Below are 17405 nucleotides of genomic sequence, written 5' to 3' on the forward strand. Positions count from 1 at the left end.
CTTGCCCAGTGGCTAAGAATGGTCTTCCAAGAATTATAGGCACATCTGTATCCTCTTCCATGTCAAGAGCAATAAAGTCAGTAAGAAAAATGAATTTATCCACTTTAACCAACACATCTTCAATAATACCCAGTGGATGCTTTATTGAACAGTTTGCCAACTGTAGAGTAATTGTTGTAGGCCTAGCCTCACCCAAACCAAGTCTCCGAAACACAGATAAGGGCATCAGATTAATGCTTGCCTCCAAATCACATAAAGCTTGTTTACACTCAAAATTATCTATAGTGCATGGAATAGTAAAACTCCCCGAATCTCTCAACTTTTGGGGCAGTTTTCTTTGTAGAATTGCACTACACTCTTTTGTTAAAGCCATAGCAGCGTAATCTTCCATCTTCCTCTTCTTAGAGAGGATCTCCTTCATAAAGTTTACGTAACTAAGCATTTTCTCTAAGGCCTCGGCAAAGGGAATGTTGATGTGCAACTTCTTGAAATCCTCTAAAAACTTGGAAAACTGTTTATCAAGAGAGTTTTTCATAAGTCTTTGAGGATATGGGATTCTTACAGGGGAATCATAAATAACAACTAGCGGTTCCTTTTCTGTAGTAGGATAGTATGCAGTAACCTTCTCTCTCTCGAAACCAAATGTCTTGCCGAACTCTTCATAGTTCTCAATAGATGACAAATTGCTCTACTTTCTTACCAATTCTCAAAGTGATAGCCTAACATTGTTCCTTGGGGTTCACCATAGTATTGCTAGGCAAGTTCCCCTGGGGCCAGTTATTCAACATGCTTGCTAATTGCCCCACTTGTGTCTCTAAATTTTGAATGGAAGATCTTGTCTCAGTCATAAACTGAGTATGAGTATTAGTGAGAGTCAACAAAGCTGCTTTCAATTCATTGGGCTTCTCTTGTGGAACTTATGGCCTAGGTTGTAGAGAGGATGAAGCTTGATTCATGGACTGCTATGGCAAATTCTGCTGGTATTGGCCTTGAAATTGTGACTGTTGGCCTTGGTTGTTTCTCTATGAGAAATCGGGGTGATTCCTCCAACCAGGATTGTAAGTGTTGGAGAATGGATTGTTGTAAGGCCTCTGAAAATTTTGCACTGCTTGAACCTAAGCTTGGTCCATAGGAATATTGTTGGGATCCCTAGCTGTGAACTGATCAAAAGTGTGTGGACCCCCACACATTTCACAACACACTTACATCTCAATTGCATTGGCGAAAACAATATTCTGATGCAATTGCTTTGTCAAAGAAGCAACTTGAGCAGTTGAAGCAGTGATGGCATCTAATTCATGAACTCTAGCCCCCTTTCTAACACTTGTTGACCACTCATCAGAACATTGGTGGTTGTTTGTAGCCATATCTTCTAGGAACTCATAAGCCTCATTAGCACTCTTGCTCATAAAAGCCCCAGCAGTAGCAGCAGCAACATCAATTATCGTACGAGTAGTACCACACAACCCATATAAAGACTAGGAATCATATAAAGACTCTCCATCAAGTTGATAAAAATTATTCAGTTCTCCCCTTAACTTAGGAGCTTTTGATGGAGGAAAGAATTCAGCAAGAATTTTTTGAGCCAGGTCTTGCCAAGTTATGATTGAATTTTCCTGAAGAGAGTTCAACCAGATCTTAGCTCTCTCCCTCAGTGAAAATGGAAAGAGACTTAACTTGATTGCATCATCACTGAACCCGTTGTACTTGAAAGTATCACATAGCTCAAGAAAGTTAGCTAAGTACATGTGAGGGTCTTCTGAAGGTAAGCCACCAAATTGCACGATGGATTGCACCATTTGTAAAATCACCAGCTTAATCTCAAATTTATTAGCCTCCACAGTCGGTGGTCTTATACATGTTTGCACTCCCATAATAGTTGGGAGTACATAATCCCATAAGCTTCTCATAACAGGATTCTCAACTCGTTCTTCCACCAATTTTGGCACCCCTCCATTCACCCATCATTGTTTTGAGGAGTTTCCATAACCACAGTTGGACTAGTAGCTCTCTTGTTTTTATGATTCTACCTGCACGCTTTTTCAATATTAGGATTAATAGGAACAAGGCTATATGCTCCTCTTCTGCTATGCATATAACAAACTACCTGAAAAATGGTCAAGAATGCACGCAAAATAAGTTAGAAACAGTTCAAAGAAAAACCAAATTAGAAATAAAATTAATTACTTTGAGAATGATAATTTTTCAGTCCTCGACAACGGCGCCAAAAACTTGCTATAGATTTTATGTTATGCAAGTATACACAATCACAATTTGTAATAAATTTCTTGGTAAGACCAAGTATCGTCCCGCAAGGACTGGATTATCAATTACCAAATAACTAATTCTTGGTTTCTATTTGGATAATGAAAATTGGTTTTGTACTTTGATAATTAAAATAACGCTATATAAAATAATGCAAACTAGTAAAGGAATAAACAAGAATAAATTTCAAGAGATAAAACAATTAGGGACTTTAATTTCATCAACTCTACCTCCTACGAATCACTAACACTATATCAACAATTCTTCTTCTTATTAAACTAGAAAGTTGGGAAAATGCATTTTAGAATCAGATTAGGAATTATAAAACTCAACCTAAGTGCAAATTTTCTATATTTCTATGATAAATCAAACACTTAAGAGGCATTGAATACACAACCTAGATGCTACACAAATAATCTTGATACTTTCGTTCTAGATTAAATTTTTATTGATTCAATCAAAGCTTGTTTAAATCTTACCTTTCATAATTTTGATTCAAACTCAAACAAATAATGAAAATAGATGGCCAATCATATTTCATGCAATAAACACAGATTGAAAAAAACTCAATAGATGAAGAAGAAGATTAACATTGCATTATCTCATAGTAGGAGTTCAAGTGAATTCAATAAAAACCTGTTTACCCAAAAATGGCTCCTGATGACGTGGCAAGAATTTATTACACGTGGTTGGCACATGGAAGCATTAAAGTGAAGGGATGTTGTTCGCCTATCGACCAGATGTCTATTGCTTCATCAGATATCGCATTTAGATGTGACCAATCTGGTCGCATGCTTCAATTTAGTTCATTTAAGATACGCAATCTTGTAATAACTACATTTATTATATTTTCTCTTTATTGCCTTGATACACTGATATTAAGGAGAATTAAGGCCCATTGGCCCATGTAACCCCCTTGAGCCTATAAATATGAATGAGAGGGCTCAAGGAAGGGACTTTTTGAACCTTGGACTTGAATACTCATAGTGTGATTATCCAAAAAAAGTTGTAATTCTTCTAAGGCTTGTGAAACTCAAGAACCCTAGTTCTTTGATCACTGCATTGGGATTCAACATCAATAAGAACACTAAGTGGATGTAGGTTATTACCACAGAGTTGGGGTCAAACCACTATAAATCGCGTGTGTCACTTTCTTCCCACTTGATTCTCTTCTTGATTTCCTTTTCATTCTTTGTCGTTATCTTGACTCCGTGTCGTTGGCCAAATCAAGGGTCAACATTTCGGTGCTTTCGTTGAGAGTTGAACTCAAAGTGCTTGAAGAAAATCAAATGGCGAAGACATCCAAGAGAGCTGGACAGGCTGCTGGCGTCGCATCATCTCAACCTCCTCCTCCAAATGTGGCTGAAAATGAACCACACTTGGATTTTGAAGAGGAGGAAATTGATTCTGAGATGCTAAGGGCAACACTGGGCATGTTGCAGGATGAGTTGGCTAATCTAAGGGCCAATCAGGAGAATGCAGCAGAGACCTTGGCGCAACAACAAAGGGAGATTGAGCGTCAGCGCCAGGAGATGAATGAGCGGCAGACAGAAATGGACCGTCGGCAGAGAGATGCCACGACTGCTCTTGAAGCAGCCATTCAGTTGGCCAGAGGACATGCTGCGCTGGCCTCTCAACCGGATCAGCCACCAAGTGCACCACCGCAACGGGCCCCTAATCCAAGTCCTCCGCTTTAGCTGGCAAGCCCTCAAAGGCTGGAGCAGCCACCTATTGCGCAGGATGATGTCCCGATTCGGGATCCTAAGCAATAGCCACCCTCTCAAGTTGGTCGCGGCAATTCCCAGTGCCAGAGGCAGAATAGGGCTGGGCAGCCTCCCTGCAGCCCTAGACGACCAGGGGACGATGAGTTAAATCCACCGAGCAAGGGGCAACGTCCTTCTACCAACAGAAGGCATAACGAGTCAGGCTCTGCAGTCAGGGGCCCCCCACAGCATAATAATGCATGGGGACCCACTGACCAGCGCAGGCCTCCCTTTGAAGCTCGGGAGATACTAGCCAGAGGAGGAAACAGCGTGACCAGCCAGTCGCGCCATAGTCGGCCACAGTTTAGGGATGGCCATGACTATAATGAGGTCGATTCCGGCAGGTGGAATGCTGGTCGAAGGAATGAGGAAAGAGGTGGAGATAGAAACCCCTCACCAAGAGAAAATAGGCCTGCAAGCCATAACGCTGGGGGGAAACCTCGACAACATAATGTCTTTGATTGCCTGGGCGCTAGTGAAAAAAGGCGTAGGGATGATGACTTGAGGGACATACTCAACGACAGATGCGAGAGGCATGATGAGTACGCTCCTCTGGCCCCAGTTGCCCCAGCGATCCCAGACGCGGTTCAGGCTCAAATTGATGCTCTGAACTAGGCAGTATAACAGCTGGTCGGGAGCCGGACATCCCACATAGAGTACGACCGGAGGAGAGGCACTCTGTTTGTGTAGAGGATTACCGTGGCAGAAACCCCCAGCTAGTTCAAAATGCTAGTACTGTCGAACTTTGATGGGTACGGGGACCTGGTATCTCATGTGAACAAGTTTCAGATACAGATGAATATTCAGAAGGTGTCGGATGGTGCCCGCTGCAGAATCTTCAAGTTTCCTCCTGCTAGTATAGTATCGTGGGAGATGTTTGTAAAGGAATTTTACGGACAATTCTACACGGGTTGCGTACACCCCATAGAGGCCAACCAGCTGGTCGAGATACACCAAAAGGAGGGAGAGGCCTTAAAGGAGTATGTCCAGCGCTTTATGCGAGTAGCGGCTGGAGCCAAAACAGTGGGCGACGAGGGAAAAATGATGGCCCTAACTACTGGGGTTAGACGCCATTCTCCCCTCTGGAGTATCCTGAGAAAGAATGGGGTAAGAAGTACCCAGGAATTTCTGAATCGAGCTGATCGATACATCAAGATCAAAGGTGCGATCGCCAACGAGGGGAAGTCACCCATGAAAGATAAGGGATCGGAGGAAGATCCCGCCAAGGTCACCAACGGGTCAGATAAACCCAATGGCAATGGCAAAGGCAACGGAAATGGAAATGGCAGAAATGGTGGAAAAAGGGCGGGCAATGAGCCGTCAACATCTGAAAATACACACCCCAAAGGCAATAGATATGAGCTAAGATTCACCAACTATACGACCCTTGTCAAAAGTACGGCAGAGGTCTACCAGGCGACCAATGCCAATGTCCCTTATAAGCGACTCGTGCCTATAAGGAAGGATATCTCCAAGAGAGATACGATAAAATTCAGTCGTTTTCACAACGACTAGGACATGACACCAATGAGTGTAACCAGTTGAAGGACGAGATCGAGTTCTTGATCAGGCAGGGACACCTAAGGAGATATGTACGAGCCACAGGAGGGTCTCAGCGAGAGGCTCAAGGTGGCAACGAGCCGGTGCCTGCACACCAACGCTCACCACCTTTACAGCCAGCTCTTGTGGCAGGTGCGTTACTCACCATCTGTGGTGGCCCACACCTTGTAGGGGATAGCAAGAAAGCAAGAGAGCAATATGCTCGGACCTTACGCCACGACCAGGACATCGAGATGATGAGTGTGGAGGATCGCGCACCAACGAAAGCTCGAACAGAGGAGGAGTTGATAACCTTCTCTGAAGATGATGCTCAACACGTCTGAATCCCATACTCTGATCCGCTGGTCGTTGACATACAAATTTCCAACATGATGGTTAAAAGGGTGTAGGTTGGCACAGGAAGCTCAATCAAATTCTTGTATAAGTCCGCACTGGAAAGGATGAAGTTGTCTGTCAAGGACCTAGAGCCGTGCAACCAAACCATATATGGTTTTTCTAGTGAAGGGCTCACCTTGACAGGGTCGATTAGGCTCCCAGTTACAGCAGGAACTGCGCCTGAAAACAAGACATTACTCACTACTTTCATAGTAGTTGATTGTCCTTCAGCGTATAACACTATAATTAGGAGGCCAATTTTGGTCGACCTGCGAGCCGTCACCTCGGTTTGGCACCTTTCCATGAGATTCCCAACTGACACAGGGGTAGGATGCGTGTTGGGAAACCAACGAGAAGCGAGGGAGTGCTACAACGCCTCGATATCTAAGGCAAAGAAAGGTGGATAGAGGGAAGCTGCCGGGAAGGAGTTGCAAACAACTAGTGATGTACAGGCCCAATCAGGTGATGGTGTCACCAAATAGGGTGTTGCCCAAAGTGAGGACAGGGATTTGGATCCTCGCTTTGGGGATTTTGATGAAGAGATAGGACCCATCGAGGACCTTGAAGAGGTCCAACTTGATGAAGCAGATCTGACAGGGTTGTGAAAGTCAGTAAAAACTTAGAGACAACAACGAAACAAGAATTGGTGGAATTTTTAAAGAAAAACTAGGAAGTCTTTGCCTGGTCGCATAAGGACATGGTTAGAATAGACCCTGCGGTCATTAGCCATGTCCTGAACATAGACAAGAGTTTTCCACCTGTACAACAAAAAAGGAGGCTACTCGACAAAGATAGATCAAAAGCTCTAAAGGAAGAGGTCGAAAAGCTAAAGGAGAATGGATTCATCAGGGTAGCGTTTTATCCATCTTGGGTCTTTAATCCCGCACTGGTTCCCAAGCTGAATGGAAAGTGGAGAACATGCGTGGATTTCACAGACCTTAATAAAGCCTGCCCTAAAGATTGTTTCCCACTCCCTAGAATCGACTGGTTGGTCGATGCCACTGCAGGGCATGAGATCCTTTCATTCATGGATGCATACTCCGGGTATAATCAAATCAGTATGCATCCACCCGATGAGGATCACACTAGCTTTTGGATCGATAAAGGGCTTTACTGTTACAAAGTGATGCCCTTCGGTTTGAAAAATGCTGGGGCGACTTACCAGCGACTAGTCAATCACATGTTCAAGGAGATGATCGGTACAAACATGGAAGTATATGTCGATGACATGTTAGTTAAGTCGAAGAGGGCAGAAGGGCATATAGGTGACTTGCAAGAGTGCTTCAACGTCTTAAATAAATATCAGATGAAGCTGAATCTCCTCAAGTGTTCCTTCAAATTTGGATCAAGGAAATTCTTGGGATTTATAGTAAACTCACGCAAAATTGAGGCCAATCCCGAGAAGATCAAAACCCTGGTCGATATGAAATTGCCGATAAAAATCAAGGATGTTTAAAGCTTAACCGGAAGAATTGCTTCTCTAAGTAGATTTATCTCCAAATCTACGAACAAATGCGTCCCATTTTTTAATATGCTCATAGGCAACAAGCAGTTCGAATGGACGGAGGAGTACGAGTAGGCTTTTCAAGATTTAAAGACTCACATGTCGCAGCCACCGATTCTATCGAAGCTGGTTGATAAGGAAACTTTGTTCATATATTTGGCGATCACGGAATATGCTGCTAGTGCTGTTCTAGTAAGAGAGGAAGATGGCGTGCAGAAGGCCGTCTATTATGTAAGCAAAAGGCTAATAGGAGTGGAATTGCGATATCCTCCTATTGAAAAATTAGCCTATTGCTTGATCTTAGCCTCCAGAAAGCTACGGCCATACTTCCAAGCTCACCCGATCACAATTTTGACCAACCGACATCTACGGCAAGTTCTGCAGAAGCCAGAAGCCGCAGGCCGATTGTTGAAATGGGCGGTTGAACTTGGGCAGTTTGATATCTCTTACTTACCACGAACAACAATAAAAGGACAAGCTCTGGCTGACTTCATTGCAGAGCTCACTGGTCTTCCGGATAGCGAACAACCAGAAGGAACAGAAGAGCCTGAACCTCAAAGCCAAACCCCTTCATGGAAGTTGTTTACAGATGGTTCTTCTAATGAGCATCACGCTGGAGCAGGAGTGATTTTGATAACGCTTAAAGGGCATCAATTTCACTGCACGATTAGATTTGACTTCACTGCTTCAAACAACAAAGCTGAGTATGAAGCGCTGCTCCCAGGATTACGGTTAGCCAGAGACATGCACATAAAGTCACTCGAAATCTACAGCGACTCTCAGTTGGTGGTTAATCAGATCATTGGAGAATACTAGGCTTGAGGTCTAAAGATGGTTGCCTACCTGAATAAAGAAAAATATTTGTTGGCTCAGTTTGAGAAGTATACTCTCCAGCAAGTACCTCGTGACCAAAACTCGAACGCTGATGCTTTCGCCAAATTAGCAAGTGCCAAGGATGCTGATACCCTGAGTATAGTACCAGTTGAACAGCTACCGACACCAAGCATCCAGATAGAAGAAACCTCTTTGGTGATTCAGGCGATGGATACATGGATGATATCTTACAAAGAGTACCTGACAAAGGGTGTGTTGCCGACAGATAGAAACAAAGCCAGGACCCTTCAGCGGCAGGCTGCTAGGCATATCTTGGTCGATGGAATTTTGTATCGAAGGGGATACTCAATGCCACTCCTCTGGTGTATTTCAAAAGAGAAAGCCAAAGAATTGATGAGAGAGGACCACGAAGGCTTTTGTGGGGACCATGCTGGGGGGCAGAGTTTATCAAAAAAGATCCTAAGGCAAGGATACTTCTGGCCAACAATGAATGAAGACTCTATGGAATTTGTGCGAAGGTGCGACAAGTGCCAAAGATTCCCCAAAATTATGCGAGCAGCCCCTAATGAACTAAAGTAGATGCAAATTCCGTGGCCATTCACAGTTTGGGGTACAAACCTAATCGGATCTTTGCCAACAGGGAAAGGCTATTAGGAAAACTTTATACATGATCTTTATTTATGTTCATGTATATCTAATATTAAACAAACTAATACGAGATAGCCTAATTTTTTTTTTTTAAAATTGAATTCAAAGAGAAACAAAGAATAGAACACTTACAGTATACACATGGGAATTAAAGAGTCCTTCCTTCAGTTTCTCTAACTCTTGTATCCTCTCTGTCGCAGAGTATTATCAAGAAACTGAACCGATCTTCTATTTTCTTCACAATCTTCCAATGTATCCTTAGAACCACTTAGACTAGTGTGGGCAATTCTCAACACATGAGATAGATATAGAGAGAAGAAGAGAAAATAACAAAGAGGTTTAGAAAATGACTTGTGTTTACAGAGAATCTAAACTATCAGAAAACCAGTGATTAAACTTATGTTTTGACTTCTCTCTAAGCACTCCTTTTATAGACTCAATTAGGCCATTTAATTTAATTAAAAAATCAATAAAATAATAGCCATTTTGAAGCCCTAGGTCGAAATTATCATGGGCTATAGGCCCGTGAAATTTCTCATTTGATTATAAGCCCATTGGACTTAAAATCAAGGCCTGTATTATTTTCTATTGATTTAATTAATTAAAAAATTATTTAAATCCTTCATCAAATTGATTATTTATAATTTGAACCTCGATTTAAACTTATTTATTAATTTAGATACCAATTTATCTTAATTAAAAAATCTGCCATAATTTCTCTTTTCTTCTCAAAATTACACAACTCTGTGAAACTATCCAAAATTGACCTAGTCAACTTTGATAATTCTAATTGATAATTAAATCAATTAATTGAGAATATCTAGATGATTTTATCCAAGGTACAATGGGGACCATGGGCCTATGAAATCAAACTCCAATAAGTTATAATAAATCTAACAAATAAATTTACTAACTTATTAATTCCTCGTGACTCCACTATAGACTCGGAATTGCACTCTTGAATTCATAGAACGCTCTATAAAAAATATAGAAACGCTATTAATTATCCATTGTTACAACCATAATTGTCACTCAATCCTCTATAGACGGTGTACAATGAGATAGGACTAAAATACCGTTTTACCCCTCATTGTATTTTATCCTTAAAACACTTAGTTCCTTGTAAATGATATTTCAGTAAACTAATTTAATTACTGAAATGAGATCTCTATCATTTAACACCTTGAACCAAACTAAAAGGAAACCATCATTTCAATTCTTCATCAGAAGCTATAGATGTTCATATCTATGATTAACACTCCCACTCAATTATACTACCGAGTTCCCAAGATGTAAGTATGGGCTAGTCCGTAGGGTAAGCTGGTAACGAACAAGTCAAAGAACTCAAATAATACAATAAGTTAGAATACTAACCACTCAGAATTGAGATTGAATTGACCTATGGTCAACTATATGATATGACTAGAATATATAATAACTGTATGTTTACTTATCTTATCAACTGTCAATATCGGTCCTGTCCGATGTAACAAATACATCTGATCTTATCTACTTTGCTAATGTTCTGGAAAGAACATAACAGTGTAATGTGTAAATAGATCATATCGTAGATTGGCAAGTCAGTGTAAATCCTGTGCACTGACTAGTCTTAGGACTAACTTATTTTGAACATATAATCATATTTATATTCCACTGTGATTACGTCATTATAAATAAGATTAGCTATATGCTCGGGATTTAATATAAGTTTATATTAAACAAATAATCATGAAAATAAAACATGTGAGCAAAGTGATTGACCAAGTCAAAAAATGATTTCTATTATTTTATTGATAATAAAATGAGATTACAAAGAATTTGGGTTTTAATTAGGGCATAAAACCCCAACAAACTCCCACTTGCACTTGCACTAATTCCATTTCCTTGATATGCTTATCAAATGTAGCTTCTGGTAGTGTCTTTGTAAATGGATCCGCAAGATTGTCTTCAGTTGCAATCTTCATAACCTTCACATCTCCCCTGGCCACATATTCTCGAATAATGTGATACTTCCTTTCTATATGCTTACTCCTCTTGTGACTTCGAGGTTCTTTCGAGTTGGCTATCGCTCCTGTATTGGCACAAAACAACACAAGCGGATTATCCATTTCTAGAATAACACCAAGATCCGAATATAACTTCTTTAGCCAGACTATTTCCTTAGCTGCTTCTGACGCGGTTATGTACTTAGCCTCCATGGTGGAATATGAGATTGCAGACTACTTTACGCTTCTTCAAATCACAGCTCCACCCTCAAGAGTAAACACCATTCCAAAAGTAGACTTCCTGTCATCGACATCAGTCTGAAAATCTGAATCGATGTAGCCTACAGGGTTCAGAACACCACCCTTGTAGAGTAACATGTAATCCCTAGTCCGTCTCAAATACTTAAGGATATGCTTAACTGCTATCCAATGTTCCGGTCCTGGGTTTGACTGATACCTGCTCACTACTCCCACTGCATAGCAGATATCTGGTCTAGTACACAACATGGCATACATCAGACTTCCAACTGCAGATGCGTAAGGAAATTTTCTCATTGCATCTTCCTCTTCAGGAGTTTGGGGAGACTGCTTCTTTGAAAGATGAATTCCATGGTGGGACGATAGACGTCCTTTCTTGGAATTTGTCATTGAGAAATGTTCAAGCACTTTATCTATGTAAGCTGCTTGAGACAGAGCTAAGAGCCTGTTCTTTCTATCCCTGATGATCTGGATACCTAGAACATAAGTTGCTTCACCCAAATCCTTCATCTGGAATAGAGTGCTCAGCCAATTCTTCACATCTGATAATTTCTTAACATTGTTTCCAATGAGTAAGATATCATCTACATAAAGAACTAGGAATACCACTATTTGATTTGCCTTCAGTTGGTATACACAGGGCTCATCAATATTTTGTTCAAAGCCATAGGTTTTGATTATTTCATCAAACCTAAAATTCTAGGAATGAGAAGCTTGCTTAAGTCCATAGATGGACCTATTCAACTTGCAAACTTTTCCTTCTTGTCCAGATACTTTAAATCTTTCTGGTTGATCCATATAAATGACTTCGTCAAGCTTTCCATTAAGAAAAGTTGTCTTGACGTCCATTTGCCAGATCTCATAATTGAGAGCGGCTGCTAAGGATAAGAGGATGCGAATGGATTTGAGCATGGCTACTGGACTAAAAGTTTCCTCATAGTCCACGCCTTCTCTTTGGGTATAACCCTTTGCCACTAATCGAGCTTTATAAGTCACGATATTTCCATCAACACCCCGTTTCTTCTTGTCATCCACTTGCACCCAATGGCCCTAATGTCACTACGTGCTTCCACAAGATCCCAGACTGAATTTGAGTACATGGACTCCATTTCCTATTTCATGGCTTCGAGCCATAGTTTCTTTTCAGGGCTAGCCATTTCCTGTTTGAAATATAACGGATCATCATCACTAGTGTTACCAACAACCATATTGGTTTCACCATCCAAACCATAGCGAACTGGGTTCCTAGAAACCCTCCCACTACAACGAGGCTTAGTGACTGTTTGCTCAGGAACAGTGGTACTTTCTTCATTTAAACCGACTTGCGTCGGTTGGACGTGAAGAGTGGGAATTTCATCATCAATTCGCATTGATGACGATGGAACATTGGTTGGAGTCAATTCTTTAACCATCTCCTCTAAAACTACTTTGTTGCGAGGTTTAAAGTTCTGGACATAGTCATTTTCCAGAAAAGTAGCATTTGTAGAAGTAAACACTTTCTTTTCTGAATGACTATAGAAAAGTCCACCCCGAGTACCTTTAGGATAGCCAACAAACATGCATACTTCAGTTCGTGGTTCTAGCTTTCCCTCCTTTTTCCTCAGGACGTGAGCGGGACACCCCTAGATTCTATAATGGCGTAAACTAGGTTCATGACCATTTCAACGTTCTAAAGGTGTTTTGGGGATTGATTTTGACGGCACGACATTGAGAATGTCATTTGCGGTTTCAATTGCATGTCCCCAGAACGAAGTTGGTAGAGTTGAGTAACTAAGCATGCATCTAACCATTTCCAATAAAGTTCTGTTTCGGCGTTCCGCAACACCATTTTGTTGCGGAGTACCTGGGGCAGTAAGTTGTGATAAAATCCCAAGTTCAGTTAAATGATCTTGGAACTGCATATCCAAATATTCTCCACGCCTATCAAATCGCAAGATCTTTAACATTTTACCTAATTGGTTATGAGCCATTGCTAGGAATTCCTAAAACTTTGAAAATATTTCTGATTTCCTATGCATTAGGTAAAGACATGAGTATCTAGAGTAATCGTCAATGAAAGTGACAAAATACTCAAAACCACCCCTAGCTTGTACATTCAAAGGTCCACAAACATTTGAATGCACAAGACCAAGTGGTTCTTTGGCCCTATCACCCTTTGCAGAGAATGGACGCTTGGTCAGTTTGCCTTCTAGACAAGATTCACAGACAGGTAATTCATCTAAGGTGAGTTCCCTCAAAGGTCCGTCCCTTGTAAGTCTTTGAATCCTATCATAGACAATGTGACCTAGTCTCAAGTGCCATAAATATGTCATATTATTGTTATCAGTCTTTTGACGTTTATTGGTCCTAGGTTTAGCTACTTTAAATAAATCATTATTAAGAGCGAGGGGTTCGTTAGGTCACAGAATATAAAGCTCGTTTTCCAAACATGCAATACACAATTGTAATCCATTGAAAAAAATAGATATATTAAAACTTGTGAAAGTCATAAAAAATCGTTCTAATTGCAACATGGAAACTGAAATTAAATTTCTACTAAAATCCGGAATAAAAAATACATCTTTTAAAATAAAAAATTTATTTCCAAACTTCAAACGAGCTCTTGCTCTAGCTTGGACCGCAACGAACGCTCCGTTCCCAACTCTAAGCTTTAAGCCGCCTTCGTTCACTTCCTCCCACGATTCAAGAAGCTGTAAAGAGTTACAAACGTGGTTAGTAGATCCAGAATCAATAATCCAAACAGAGTTATCATTCTCTAAAGCACAGGTTTCCAAGATAAATGAACTATAATGATTACCTATGTTTTTATCTTCTAGAAACTTGGGGCAATCTTGTTTCCAATGCCCCTTCTCTTTGCAGTGAAAACATTTACCTTTACCTTTCTTGTTTTTCTTGATTTTCCCCTTAGGCGTTTGTGCACTTGGTTGTGCACTCACCTTTGCAACCTTTGCAGGCTTGGGGTTGTTGTTTTGCCCACCTTTCCTCTTGTTTATAGATTTCGAAGACGAAGCTGGGTTAGCTTCAGCCTTAGCTAGATCAACAACAACATCAATAGTCTTATTTTCTCCTCCTTTACTCGGTCCACCCATGATAGGCTCAAAAGTCTGAAGCTCATTCATGAGCTGCGTCAGACCATAGTTGAGTTGATCACAAACGTGCAGACACGGTGCCATCAGAGAATTCACGGTGCCATAACGTACGTGTGGAGACGGTGTTATCCAAGCATTTATGGTGTTATCAAGAACGTGCGAAGACAATGCTCGTTCTAGGGATTCATCAATCGTGACGAACTCGGAGTTGTCGCCAATCAGCTTTATGTTGATATTCTGCTTCCAATTAAGGAAGTTTTTTCTAGTGAGTTTCTCCATCGAAAGTTGAGAAAGGATGGGAGTATACACAGATACTACTTAACTTAAAACTACAAATTATCAATAAAATAGAAATCAATCACATTTTCTCAATAAAACTTCTATTCACACAAATTTCAAGAAATATCACAACATATACCAAAATATGTAAGATATGAGAAAAAAATACAAAAAACAATCATATCTCTATTTCTTTAGGTTTTCAACTAATCTATCCTTGTCCTGGCTGGCGAGAGTAAAAAATACCACTAGTTAAATAAAGTTGTAAACTCATTTAATAATGGACACCATTATTAACAACATACTATTCGATCAAAATAAGAAAAAAAATCTCTTATTTTATGAGCTAGACCCACGATTTCAATAATCATAGATTTAGTCCTAGTAGTCACCGTAGGGGTGAGTCTAGTAGAATTTGACCTATAATTATCTATCTTTCGAAATCTAACCTTGTCAAAATAGCTAATGAACACCTTCCGTAGGGGGATAAATCAAAGCGCCTCGAGGCCCCATTAAGCTATTGACTATGTTAAACCAACGATGAGGATCGAATAAAAATCTTAAAATAAGCTCATTATTAAAATAAAAAATAATATTTTTATTATTTATTTTTAGAAAAATAATGAATATGATTTTCCAAAAAAATAAACAGATTAAATTTTTAAAACCAAAGTCCTATAATTTCCTATTAATTCTAAAGTGTCACATTGAAACAAATTCAATTAATTTAGAATTAATTTGTTGCTAATCAATATTTAGGTTTAACTAATATAATGAGCCTATACAATTAAGTCCAACTCAGGTAAATGGGCCTTAACAATTGGGTTTGTATGGAGGAGGGCTTGGTCCAGTATGTCGTTCCTACTACAAATGCCCCCTATCTTCCATACAAGGTCCAAAAGATAGGAATTTAAACATTCGTTTCATTAATTGTTATTAATTAATTAGGTCCACTATAGTCATGCAAAGTAAATTGGCTTTCACAAGTGGAATCATCCACAAGAGAAGAATTTAAACTTTACATTTTCTAATGGGCCCAAATAAAACCTATCATTTTATGAATATTTTATTTGGCAAAATACCATATATCTAACAAACATATGGGCCACTATATGCATCTAAGCCCAATTGCAAAAAGACCACATATAGTGTAAACAGACATGTTATAATTGGATGGGCCTAATCATGTTACTATATGAGTAATTCTATGAATTTATACAAAAATACCACAATTTATTTCATTTGCAAAAACACCACAATTAATTATCTAGAATTTATAAAAAAAATTCAAATTAATTAAATTTTTACAAAAAATAAGTCAATTTAAATAAAATTTATCAACAATTAACAATAGTTAATTTAAATTTCATTTATCAACAATCAACTTGGTTTTAGGTTAATTTGAAAAAAAATATATTAATTTAATTTAAATAGGATTTATCAACAATTAACCAAAGTTAATTTAAATCCCATTTATTAAAAAAATATTTTATTAATTGGCTGAAAAATGATATTTTTCAAAATTTAACCAATTTTAAATTTTAAAATCAATATCTTAACTATTTTCCAAAATATTTTGTGTTGTTACAACTATTTGCTAATATTTTAACCATTTAAAAATAAATAAAATAAAATAAAATATAAATAGTTATAACAACCCTAAAATATCTCAAAATAGTTAAACAAATTCAAATATCCATAAAAATATCTAACTAACAATATTCAAATTTCAAATAATTTAAATATTAAAAACTATAGAATAAAAAGATATTTATATTTTAAAATAAAGATTTAATAAAAAAATCAAGAATTTAAATGAAAATATATAAAATATCTGATATCATAATTCTAATATTTTAATATATTAAAAGATTTAAAATTAAGTTGTTAGTCTATTTTTAAATTTGAATTTGAATCTTTGTAGAAAATATCTAATTATTTAAATCCCAACTAACAAAAATATCTTATTTAAAAAAAAAATTAAATGATAAAACAAAAAAAGATATTTTTAGTTTTGATAATAAATAATGTATTTTCACAATTAAATTTTTTTTATTTCTCAAAAAAAAAAAAAGCTAGATGAACAGTACCCATGGTGGCTGGGCTGCTGGTGGCGCGCGCGGGGCTAGGGTGTGAGCGCGCATGGGAGCCAGTGCAAATTTTTTTTTTTGAGCAATTTTTCAAACCAAAACCATTTTATAATTAATTTTTAACATATTCTACGCAAAATAAAGCATATATAAAAATTAATAGCATAGAAAGCACAACAAAATAACCTAAAAATTGCTAAAATTCACATAAAATCAATATGCTTCATAAAAACATGAAAACATCCAATTATTCAAACATATCAAATAATTCAATTTTAAACATGTTCATGCATGAAAATAAAGATCAACCAAAGGCTCTGAGGCTAGTTGTTAGGAAAACTTTATACATGATCTTTATTTATTTTCATGTATATCTAATATTAAACAAACTAATACGAGATAGCCTAAAACATGTTTTTAAAGTTGAATTCAAAGAGAAACAAAGAGTAGAATACTTACAGTATACACAGCAGAATTAAAGAGTCATTCCTTCAGTTTCTTTAACTCTTGTATCCTCTCGGTCGCAGAGTATTATCAAGAAACTGAACCGATCTTCTATTTTCTTCATAATCTTCCAATGTATCCTTAGAACCACCTAGACTAGTGTGGGAAACTCTCAACAAATGAGATAGATATAGAGAGAAGAAGAGAAAATAACAAAGAGGCTTAGAAAATGACTTGTGTTTAGAGAGAATCTAAAACTATCAGAAAACCAGCGATTAAACTTATGTTTTGACTTCTCAATAAGCACTCCT

Source organism: Humulus lupulus, chromosome 2 (assembly GCF_963169125.1).
Source record: "Humulus lupulus chromosome 2, drHumLupu1.1, whole genome shotgun sequence".
Taxonomy (NCBI): domain Eukaryota; kingdom Viridiplantae; phylum Streptophyta; class Magnoliopsida; order Rosales; family Cannabaceae; genus Humulus; species Humulus lupulus.